Genomic DNA, 12,592 nt, shown 5'->3' with positions numbered 1-12,592 from the left:
ACATTTAATTCATCCACCTTATTACGTATACTCCTTGCATTGAGACACAAAGCCTTCAGGCTTGTTTTTACAACTCTCTTACCCCTTGTACGATTATGTTGAAAAGTGGCCCTTTTTGATTTTTGCCCTGGATTTGTCTGCCTGCCACTTTTACTTTTCACCTTGCTACCTGTTGCTTCTACCCTCATTTTACACCCCTCTGTCTCTCTGCTCCAGCTCCCATCCCCCTGCCACATTAGTTTAAATCCTCCCCGACAGCACTAGCAAACACTCCCCCTGGCACATCTAATTTAAAACCAAAAGGGTTATCGAGTAGCTCAAGCTCGTGCCTGTCTATAATGGAGGGAATATAAATACAAGCTTATCTTCATGGGCAGAAGCATTTGTAACGCATGGCTTTATTCTGTCTCATTTACAGGAGTGAATCATCAAGTGATTCATGGTGCCAGGTACGCTCCAGCACAGAGGCACATCTACACACAGTTGGAGGGGAAGGCTTCCGCAGTTCCACAGGCATGAATACGTTCACAGCAGTTGCTGGCATTGTTGTTTTAAGAAACATTTTGGCAGGAAGTTCATAAGTCACAGGAGCAGAATTAGGCCTACTCCGCCATTCAATCATGGCTGATCTATCTTTCCCTCTCAACCCCAATCTCCTGCCTTCTCCCCATAGCCCTTGACACCCGCACTAATCAAGAATCTGTCAATCTCCGCTTTAAAAACACCCACTGACTTGGCCTCCACAGCCGTCTGTGGCAATGAATTCCACAGATTCACCACCCTCTGGCTAAAGAAATTCCTCCTCATCTCCTTTCTAAAAGTACGCCCTTTTATTCTGAGGCTGTGCCCTCTGGTCCTAAACTCTCACCCTGGTGGAAACATGGATCGGATAGGTTGAGAGGGATATGGGCCATACGTGGGAAGGTGGGACTAGTGTAGGTGGGGTATATTGGTCGGCACGGGCAAGTTGATACCAAGGTCCTGTTTCCAAGCTGTATGGCTCTGTAACTCGATGAAAGGATAGCCTTGGGCTGCCCGTGTGACATTTAGGGTTGCCAACTTTCTAACTCCCAAATAAAGGACAAAATGTGACGTCACCGCCCGCGCCCCACGTGACCTCACTCAGCCAGCGGCCACGTGCTCCCGCTCCACCAATGGTGGCCGCCTAAAATGTCGGAAACCTAGAGTGTCGGGACCTAAACTGTCGGGACCTACAGCATTGGGGCCTACAGTGTCCGGGCCTACAGCGTCATGTATCTGTACATTGTGGATGGCTTGATGGTAATCATGCATGGTCTTTCCGCTGGCTGAAAAGCTTTTCACTGTACCTCAGGTAAACGTGGCAATAAACGATACTGAACTAAACCAACAAAAACAGGTAAGGATTAAAACAAAACAATTGTGAAGAGGCATTTGTTAAGATGGGTTATGGGGAGAAGGCAGGAGAATTGGGTTAGGAGGGAGAGATAGATCAGCCATTATTTAATGGCGGAGTAGACTTGATGGGCCGAATGGCCTAATTCTGCTCCTGTTACTTATGACTCAAATCTATCTGACTTCTATCTGACTTCCCTGCTATTTTAAATGGACACGGTGGTAATTCATTTTCACACAAATTTTCAGAAGCCCAAAGTTTGCGAAGCCAAGCCCCAGTTAGATGTTCCAAGAATTTAATGGTCACATGTGGTGGATTATAAAACGTGTAACATTAGTGCAAGTGTTCAACACTTTCAATTAAGTTTTAGTTTTGTTTGGCTCAAATGCAAAAGTGAAAAAACTTGAGCGCGTCTAATAACACCCACTGAAAGAACGTAGACGATTTGGCGAAGTCTAATTACGGATTGAAATACAAGTTCAGGGGCATTTAACTGTTGCATCTGCAAAGTTTTAAACTGCTGCAGGTCGTAACAAAAACATTATTCATACAGCAGACTGCAAACACGATTAGATTGAAGTAACGATTGCTACTTAGCAACAGTAAATGAAGAGATCGTCTCAGCCAAATAGTGTAAACAATACCTTTTATGAGCGTGCCTTGGCTGGGGCGGGTGGGATAATCAACGGCGGCTTTAGAAATATGGATTACAGAGGATCACAATGGCGTCTGAACAGTCGATTAAGCCCGAGTAACCCACACCTGTGTTTATGTGTGGGAAGGAACTGCAGATGCTGGTTTAAACCGAAGACAGACCCAAAATGCTGGGGTAACTCAGCGGGACAGGCAGCATCGCTGGAGAGAAGGAATGGGTGACGTTTTGGAACAAGAGGTCTGAATAATCTGAAGAAGGGTGTCGACCCAAAACATCACCCATTCCTTCTCTCCAGAGATGCTGCCTGACCCGCTGAGTTCCTCCAGCATTTTGTGCCTACCTGTAAGAATAGAGGGTTGTGTTGATACAGTATATTGGTCACTGCCTGCACGTCCTGTGGTAGTGAATTTCCCATATTCCCACCTCTCCTTAGTTTCTTTTGAATCCCCTATTGTGTACCGTGTATTTATCTTCCAGTTTTCTTCCCTCCCCACCTGGGGCTCTGGTTCGCAGAGCCCGCGGACCCGACTCACCATCTGCGGAGCCGGCTGCCTTCGGAGGCTGTGGTGGGTGGCGCTGCGGGAGCGGCTGCGACTCGTCTCCGGAGGCTCCGGCCGCGTGGATGTCGGAAGCTCGCAGGCCCTGCCCTGGGTGGGGGCCAACATCGGGAGCTCTGGCAGCGGCAGCGTCTTCACCCGCCCCGAATCGCGGGGCTTGGGTCGGCCCGCCGCGGACCTTTCACCGTCCGGCGCGGCCTGGAATAGGCCACTGGATTTTCTCCGCTCGGCGGGGGCTTCAATGTCGGGAGCCACGACCGCCCTGACGTGGCAACTTCAACAGCCTGACCGCGGGAGAAGACGGCAGGGGAAGAGAAAAGACATTCTGGCCTTCCACCACAGTGAGGAGGGGACTGGAGGAGACTCACTGTGATGGATGTTTCTTTTTGTTTGGTATTGGTTTGTGATTGTGTGTGTTATTGCTCATTTTTATTGCACTTATTGTTGGATTGTTGGACTGTGGGTAATCTTTCATTTCACTGCACATTTATGTGTATGTGACAATAAAATTGACTATTGACTATTTGCAATTGATCCAAAGTGTCCCGACCCGAAACGGCACCTGTCTACGATCTCCAGGGCTGCTGGAGATGGATGACATGCTGAGTTAAGGCCCTGTCCCACTTTGGCGATTTTTTAGGCGACTGCCGGTGACTGTCATAGTCGTAGCAGGTCACCGAAAAACCGGCGACTGGACCCCCCCACGACAATGTCCACGACAAGCTACAGCAACCTACCACCTAGTCAACGGCAAGCTACGGCAAGCTACCGACAACCAGCGACCCAATCATCGCGAGTAGGACGTCCACCTACGACCGCACCTACGACAACCTACCACCACACAGGCGACAACCTATGACAACCGAAGTCAACCTACGTCCACCCGCGACAAGCTACGACCCTGTCGGCAACAACTGAAGACAATTCACGTCATTTTTGCCTCCGGTTTTGACGCCGGTACCTGTTGCCGGTTGACGTAGGTAGTCGCCAATGGAATTCACCGAAGTCAGCGCCTATGGCAGGAGACGTCAAGCTACGCTCACTGTCGCCGAAGATTTTCAACATTCTGAAAATCCAGCAGCGACCAGAAAGACGCTACGACTCTTTGTAGACGACTCACGACCGTACAGGCGACACCCCAGAGACTGTGTGGCAACAGCCTAGTCACCTGTAGTCACCTAAACAATCGCCTACGTGGGACAGGGGCTTAACGCCAGCATTTTTGGGACTTTCCTTGGTAAACCAACATCTGCAATTCCTTGTAATCTACATTAATGATCTGAATGTCAACGTACAGGGCATGATCAGCAAGTTTGCAGATGACACAAAGTTAGGGGGGGGGTGGTGAATAGCGAGGAAGGGATCTGCAAGCTGCAGGAAGATATAGATGAGATGGTCAGATCTGCGGAGCAGTGGCAGATGGAATTTAATCCTGAAAAGTGCGAGGTGATGCACTTTGGCAGGAATAACTTGGAGAGGGAGTACACCATGAATGGAAGGACCCTAGGGAAGACAGGGGTACAGAGGGACCTTGGAGTGCAGGTACACAAGTCCTTGAAGGCAGCAGGACAGGTGGACAGGGTGGTCAAAAAGGCATATGGGGTACTGGCCTTCATTAGCCGGGGCATCGAATATAAAAGTAGGGGGGTAATGATGGAATTGTACAGAACACTGGTGAGGCCACAGCTGGAGTATTGTGTACAGTTCTGGTCACCACATTATAGAAAGGATGTGATAGCTTTGGAGAGGGTGCAGAGGAGATTCACCAGGATGCTGCCAGGGATGAAGGGCCTCGGCTATGAGGAGAGACTGAGCAGACTGGGGTTGTTTTCCCTGGAGCAGAGAAGGCTGAGAGGGGACATGATCGAGGTGTACAAGATCATAAGGGGCATAGATAAGGTAGATGACGGGGAACTTCTTCCACTGGTGGAAGGTTCAACATCGAGGGGACATAGATACAGGGTAAGGGGAGGGAGGTTTCGGGGGGATGTGAGAAAGAACTTTTTCACCCAGAGGGTGGTTGGAGTCTGGAACTCACTGCCTGGGGTGGTGGTGGAGGCGGGAACACTCACAACGTTTAAGAGGCATTTGGATGGGCACTTGAAATGCTACAACATTCAGGACTACGGTCCAAATGCGGGAAAATGGGATTAAAATTAGACTGTGTTTGGTAACGGGCGGCGCGGACACGATGGGCCGAAGGGCCTCTTTCTGTGCTGTAGGACTCTATGACGTTTTTTTCCTTGCATTTCCTGTAGATCCCTCTCCTGCCTTTACTAGTTTAAAGCCTTCGGCATCTTGCTAGTTATTCTATCATAGCAGAAAGAGCAAAAGATGCTCAGTTTTACTTGCCTCAGTAGTCAGGAAGATAACTGTAAATCGCCTCTCAGGATATAAAAAATAGTAAATAGAACCTAACATGTCACAAGGTCAAAGCAAGAACAGGCTTTCTGATACCATGGTCAAACTACATGTACATCGGCATTAAAACTAATCTAAAATTAAATTGCTGGTGGAACACTCTCTTAATACTATTCTAGTTGAATTTGGACAGTGACAGAACCAGGGGCCACAGTCTAAGAATAAAGGGGAGGCCATTTAAAACTGAGGTGAGAAGAAACTTTTTCACCCAGAGAGTTGTGAATTTGTCAAGCTCTATCTCTGCCACAGAGGACAGTGGAGGCCAAATCACTGGATGAATTTAAAAGAGTTAGATAGAGCTCTAGGGGCTAGTGGAATCAAGGGATATGGGGAGAAGGCAGGCACGGGTTACTGACTGTGGATGATCAGCCATGATCACAATGAATGGTGGTGCTGGCTCGAAGGGCCAAATGGCCTCCTCCTGCACCTATTCTCTATGTTTCTATGACAGCAATTTTATTTGTTAGAATATAGAAACATGGAATTGCAGATGCTGGTTTACAAAGAAAAGACCCAAAGTGTTGGAGTAACTCAGCAACAACTCTGGAGAACATGGATAGGTGACCTTTTGGGTCGGGACCCTCTTCAGACTGGAAAGTGTCCAGCCATCTGCCGATCTACCCCCTCCCCACCTCACTTGTTTCCCCTCCATCACTCGCCAGGCTTTGTTCTACCCCCTCCCCACCTCACTTGTTTCCCCTGCAAACATCTCTGCAGCTCACGTGGCGGCGCCTAACGGCAGCGGCTGACTAGCAGTCTGTCCGTCTTTTTTTTGTTGAGTGTCGGTGTTGGGATGGTTTTTGTATATTTTTTTGGTTGTGTATGTGTGGGAGGGGGTGGTGGGGGTGGGGGTGGGTGTGGGTGTGGGAGGGGGGGGGCTTTTCTCTTCCTCACGGCGCGGGCTGCGGCTCGGCTGCGGGGCCTAACATCACCCGCTGCGGCTCGGCCGCTGGACTTTACACCCCGGTGCGGCTCGGCCGCTGGACTTTACATCCCGCTGTGGCTTGGCCGCTGGACTCAACAGTGCCCGGTGCAGCTCGGCTACGGGGCTTAACATCCCGGTGCAGCTCGGCTGCGGGGCTTTTCATCGCTGGTGCGGCTCGACTGCGGACTTAACAGTGCCCGGTGCAGCTCGGCTGCGGAGCTGAACACCGCCCGGTGCAGCTCGACTGCGGGGCTTTTCATCGCTGGACTGCGGACTTAACAGTGCCCGGTGCGGCTCGACCACGGGACTTAGCTGCGCAAGGCTTGGTCGCGGGCCTTTCATCGCCCGGTTCGGCCGCGGGACGTTTCAGCGCCCGGTGCGGGGACTGTGCGGGTTGGTCGGGGACGAGCTGTCTGTCCGTGGGCGTGGGGAAGAGAGGGGAAGTTTTGTTGCCTCCATCACAGTGAGGGGGTGTTTGGAGTCACTGTGATGGACGTTTGTGTTGGGGTTATGTGTCTTGTGTTCTTTTTTTTTCTATGACTGCTATGTAGTTTCGTTCGGTACTTCGGTACCGAACGACAAATAAAGCTCTGTTATACTGTTATCACTCGCCAGGCTTTGTTCTAACCCTCCTCTCATCCAGCTTTCATCCTCTCATCTCAAACACAATCAGTCTGAAGAAGGGTCTGACCAGAAATGTTCTCCAGGGATGCTGCCTGACCTGCTGAGTAACTCCACGTTTTTTTGTTTTGTTTATCAGACATGTTTATCTGCAATTCTTAAAATTCTGGACATTACTAGATTAGCTTTGCGGAAAATCTGTCAAGTGTAAATTTACTTTAGACTTTAGAGACACTGTGCAGAAACAGGCCCTTCGGCCCAACGAGTCCATGCCGACCATCGAGTACACAAGCTCTATCCGACACACTAGGGACAATTTACGATTTTTTTAACCAAAGACAACTAACCTACATCGCGTACATCTTTGAAGTGCGGGAGGAAACTGAAGCACCCGGAGAAAACCCACGTAGTCACAGGGAGAACGTACAAACTCCGTGCAGACAGTACCCGTGGGCAGGATGGAACCCGGGTCCCTGGTGCTGTGAGGCAGCAACTCTACCGCTGCGCCACCGTGCCGCACAATTAGTGACTGGGACTCATAAATGAGTATTAAGCACTGTGCAAAATCTTGAGATTATGAAAAGTGCTCCATAAATATACTTTTTATTTATATGCCTCTTTCTGTTACCAATTCATTCTGCTTTTAAAATGGTGGGCAGCATTCTGACAGCAGTGCCAACATGATCCAAGTAAAATTATGGTGCACAGACTTTAACACTCCACCTGCATTGTTGCCATTAGTACTTTGGGGAAAAGACCAAGCAAAACAGATTGATTTATTGATAGATATGGCATGGAAACAGACCTTCTTGCCCACTGAATCCACGCTGAATCACCCATTTACACCGGTTCTACGTTATCCCACTCTCTTCCCCGCTCCCTGCACACGGGGGCAAGTTACAGAGGGCGAATTAACCCGCAAACACGCACATCTGCGGGATGTCGGAGAAAACCGGACAGACCCCACGCATTACATAGAAACATAGAAAATAGGTGCAGGAGGAGGCCATTTGGCCCTTCGAGCCAGCACCGCCATTCATTGTGATCATGGCTGATCATCCACAATCAGTAACCCGTGCCTGCCTTCTCCCCACATCCCTTGTTTCCACTAGCCCCTAGAGCTCTATCTAACTCTCTCCTAAATCCATCCAGTGATTGGCCTCCACTGCCCTCTGTGGCAGAGAATTCCACAAATTCACAACTCCCTGGGTGAAAAGGTTTTTTCTCACCTCAGTTTTAAATGGCCTCCCCTTTATTCTTGGATTATGGCCCCTGGTTCTGGACTCCCCCAACATTGGGAACATTTTTCCTGCATCTAGCTTGTCCAGTCCTTTTATAATTTTATACGTCTCTATAAGATCCCCTCTCATCCTTCTAAACTCCAGTGAATACAAGCCCAGTCTTTCCAATCTTTCCTCATATGACAGTCCTGCATTCACAGGGAGAGCGTGCAAACTCCACACAGACAGCACCCTGGGTCTCTGGCGCAGTGAGGCAGTCACTGGATGTAGTGCCTATGTTTAAAGACCTGATAACAGTATTATCAGAGCTTGCCCTGCAACAAAGAATAGATTACATGGGCAAGGGCACTGGTGGTAACAACAAGAACCGCAGATGCCGATTTACAAAAAACACACAAAGTGCTGCAGTAACTCAGCAGCTCAGTACCCCACGAGAACAGGGATATGTTTAACAAACAGTTGGACAGGTACATGGATAGGACAGGCTTGGAGGGATATGGACAAAGCGCGAGCAAGTGGGGCTAGGGTAGCTGGGACATTGCTGACAGTGTGGGCGAGTTGGGCCGAAGGGCCTGTTTCCACGCTGTATCACTCTATGACTCTAGGTAACGTTTTGGGGTCGGGACCCTTCGTCAAACTGATTGTGGGGGGTGGGGGAAGCTAGAAGATAGGAGGGGCAGGACAAACATTGTGATAGCACCAACCTCAACTGCCTCCTCTGGCAGTTCCTGTACATCCACCACCCTCTGTGTGAAAAAGTTACCCCTCAGGTTCCTATTAAACCCCCCCCCATCCTAAACCTATGTCCTCTGGCAGATGATAGGCAGATGGTTGGACATAGGTCAGGGTTGAGCTGGGAGATTTTTTAGATTTAGATTTAGAGATACAGCGTGGAAAGACACCCTTCGGCACACCAAGTCTGCGCCGCCCAGCGATCCCCGCACATTAATACTATCCCTACACACACTAGGGACAATTTGTGTACATTTGCCCCTAACCTGTACGTCTTTGGAGTGTGGGAGGAAACCGAAGATCTCGGAGAAAACCCACGCAGGTCACGGGGAGAACGTACAAACTCCGTGCAGACGGCGCCCGTAGTCAGGATCGAACCTGAGTCTCCGGCGCTGCATTCGCTGTAAGGCGGCAACTCTACCGCTGCGCCACCATGACGCCCGCATGGGAGAGACCCATGCAAGAAAATATGGCTGCAGGAATGCGTGGAACTATCAGGGGAGAAGAGAGAGTCAGATTTAGCTCTTAGGGCTGAAGGAATCAAGGGATAGGGGGGAAAAAGCAGGATTTTGGATGATTCACCATGATCATATTGAATGGCGGTGCTGGCTCGAAGGGCCGAACGGCCTCCTCCTGCAGCTGATTTCTATGTTTCTATGTCTAAGGGAGAGAGATTTCATAGTGGCAAAGACACATAACACCAGCAAGATGACTGCTGGAAGTTGACTATAAATAGCAATGTGGTGACTGTAGACGATATCAATGCTGAGCACAGCAGGCTCCCCCATACTGTGCCACTGGCTCTGGCCCAAGTAACTGTCCTTTCGCGATACACAAGACTAACAACCGTCCCTCGCCTGGAATATTAGATTGTTTAATAAAAGCTTCACCAAAGGGCAAGAGTAAGGAAAGAACGACATCATGCTCTCAAATTAGAAGAGATCAAGCAATGGCATCTCCAAAGGTTTCTGAGGTGACAGACACACACACAAAAGTTAATTAAGGCCAAAAGGTTAATTGAATGAACGAGATGGCAGCAGACGGAATAAAATGTGGCAAAGTGCAAACCTATTCCATATTCGAACAAAATATCAAAGCATTCTTGTTTTGAACGGTGATAGGCTTTATACAAGCCTAGTCGCTCATATGTTGAAAGACTGGAGCGACTAGGCTTGTATACACTGGAATTTAGAAGGATGAGAGGGGATCTTATCGAAACGTATAAGATTATTAAGGGGTTGGACACGTTAGAGGCAGGAAACATGTTCCCAATGTTGGGGGAGTCCAGAACCAGGGGCCACAGTTTAAGAATAAGGGGTAGGCCATTTAGAACGGAGATGAGGAAAAACTTTTTCAGTCAGGGAGTTGTGAATCTGTGGAATTCTCTGCCTCAGAAGGCAGTGGAGGCCAATTCTCTGAATGCATTCAAGAGAGAGCTAGATAGAGCTCTTAAGGATAGCGGAGTCAGGGGGTATGGGGAGAAGGCAGGAACGGGGTACTGATTGTGAATGATCAGCCGTGATCACATTGAATGGCGGTGCTGGCTCAAAGGGCCGAATGGCCTCCTCCTGCACCTATTGTCTATTGTCTCTTATACAGTCGAATCTTCATGGGGAAAGTACCCTTCAACACAATAATTAACAGCAGATGCTGCTTTAAACCAGATAGACACAACTTTTAGTTTAGCTCAGAGATACAGCACGGAAACCGAGTCCGCGCCGACCAACGGCCCCCGCACCCTAATACTATCCTACACACACTAAGGACAATTTACATTTACACCAAGCCAATTAACCTACCAACCTGTACGCCTTTGGAGTGTGGGAGGAAACCGGAGATCCCAGAGAAAACCCACGCAGGTCACGGGGAGAACGTACAAACTCAGTAGAGACAAGCACCTGTAGTCAGGATGGAACCCGGGTCTCTGGCGCTGTGAGGCAGCAACTCTACAGCTGTGCCACCTGGACTAAAGCTGGCCTTTGTCCACTTTTCATGTGTCCCTTCATACGTGCACCTCCAGATTCAGGAGCAGTTTCTTCCCAGCTGTTATCAGGCAACTGAAACATCCTCTCATCAACTATACAGCGGTCCTGACCTACTATCTACCTCATTGGAAATCCTTGGATCATCTTTAATTGGACTATACTGGACTATACTGGACTTGTACTATCTTGCGCTGAACGTTATTCCCTTTATCCTGTATCTGTACAGTGGGCGGCTTGATTGTAATCATATATGGTCTTTCTGCTGCCTGGATAGCACGCTACAAAAGCTTTTCACTGTACCTCGGTACACATGACAATAAACTAGACTATATGATACGTATATTAGGAGTTACCCCAGCACTTTGTGTTCTTTCTTTAGATAAATCTAAAAAAATCTAAAAATCTAAATCTAAACTTCGAACTTGTATAGCATTATCAGGTCTGAAATAGATGCTGGAGTAACTCAGTGGGTCAGGCAGCATCTCGGGAGAGAAGGAATGGGTGACGTTTCGGGTCGAGACCCTTCTTCGGACTGATGTCAGGGAAGGGGGTGGGACAAAGATAGAATGTAGTCGGATACAGTCAGACTAGTGGAAGAACTGGGAAGGGGAGGGGATAGAGCGGGAAAGCAGGGACTGTCTGAAGTTAGAGAAGTCAATGTTCATACCGCTGGGGTGTAAACTACCCAAGCGAAATATGAGGTGCTGTTCCTCCAATTTGCGGTGAGCCTCACTCTGACAATGGAGGAGGCCCTGGACAGAAAGGTCGGACTGGGAATGGGAGGGGGAGTTGAAGTGCTGAGCCAACGGGAGATCAAGTAGGTTAAGACGGACTAAGCAGTCACAGTTCTTCTTAAGATTTTATATTTAGATTTAGAGATACTGCGCGGAAACAGGCTCTTCGGCCCACCGAGTCCACGCCGCCCAGCGATCCCCGCACATTAACACTATCCTACACACACTAGGGACAATTTTAACATTTACCCAGTCAATTAACCTACATACCTGTACGTCTTTGGAGTGTGGGAGGAAACCGAAGATCTCGGAGAAAACCCACGCAGGTCACGGGGAGAACGTACAAACTCCGTACAGACGGCGCCCGTAGTCAGGATCGAACCTGAGTCTCTGGCGCTGCATTCGCTGTAAGGCAGCAACTCTACTGCTGCGCCACCGGTACTTACTGGACTCACTTACTGGACTCCACAAAGGATCACCAAAAAATAAATTTAAAAATTCTGGACTACACAAAAGATGGCAAAAAAAACTCCGAACTATTAGAGGATGAACCAAATGTGGCTCACGCCTCACTTTCTTTCGAACATAATAATGTGCCTTTAACTCAGCTTTGGAGGATTACTTACTCCCTGCTCTTCCAAAGGGATATATTCCACAAACCATCTTAATCATACGGCTTTTGTAATGCCTGATTAGACCTGAACTGTGGACAGTTTTAAGATTAGACCTTTATCTAGTGGGAAGCCAGCCAAGTTCGTTTGACAATGTAGATAGGTTCTACATAGGAGCTAGTGGTTGCAAAATGCCCACGGTGAGTATTATCAGGAGCACTACAGCGATTTACAAAGACAAATGTAACCCCCATTACCTTACCATAGATCTTCAAGGATGCTTCCAACTCCAGGAGATAGGTTGGTTGAGGAAGATTTGACAATCTACAGTAGATAGATTCCAAGCTAGTGCTTGCAAATATTAAATAAAACAGGGATGCAATGTTGAGGCCTTATAAGGTGCTGGTCAGACCACATATGGAGTATTGTGAGCAGTTTTGGACCACATATCTGACGAAGGATGTGCTGGCTCTGGAGAGGGTCCAGAGGAGATTTACAAGAATGATCCCGGGAATGAGTGGGTTAACATATGATGAGCGTTTGACGGCACTGGGCCTGTACTCGCTGGAGTTTAGAAGAATGAGGGGGGACCTCATTGAAACTTACCGAATAGTGAAAGGCCTGGATGTGGGGAGGATGTTTCCACTACTGGGAGAGTCTAGGACCAGAGGGCACAGCCTCAGAATTAAAGGACGCAGCTTTGGAGAGGAGATGAGGAGGAATTTCTTTAGTCAG

At 48.7% G+C, this 12,592-nt stretch overlaps 1 protein-coding gene across 2 annotated transcripts in view; it reads right to left on the bottom strand.

Annotated features, from left to right (window-relative positions):
* LOC144593347 (serine/threonine-protein phosphatase PP1-beta catalytic subunit) overlaps window positions 1-12,592 on the bottom strand; it is a 134,712-nt gene that overhangs the window by 62,129 nt on the left and 59,991 nt on the right. The window lies entirely within an intron of this gene.

The sequence above is a fragment of the Rhinoraja longicauda genome, chromosome 5 (assembly GCF_053455715.1).
Source record: "Rhinoraja longicauda isolate Sanriku21f chromosome 5, sRhiLon1.1, whole genome shotgun sequence".
Taxonomy (NCBI): domain Eukaryota; kingdom Metazoa; phylum Chordata; class Chondrichthyes; order Rajiformes; family Arhynchobatidae; genus Rhinoraja; species Rhinoraja longicauda.
This window is presented reverse-complemented; position numbering and strand designations above follow the sequence as displayed.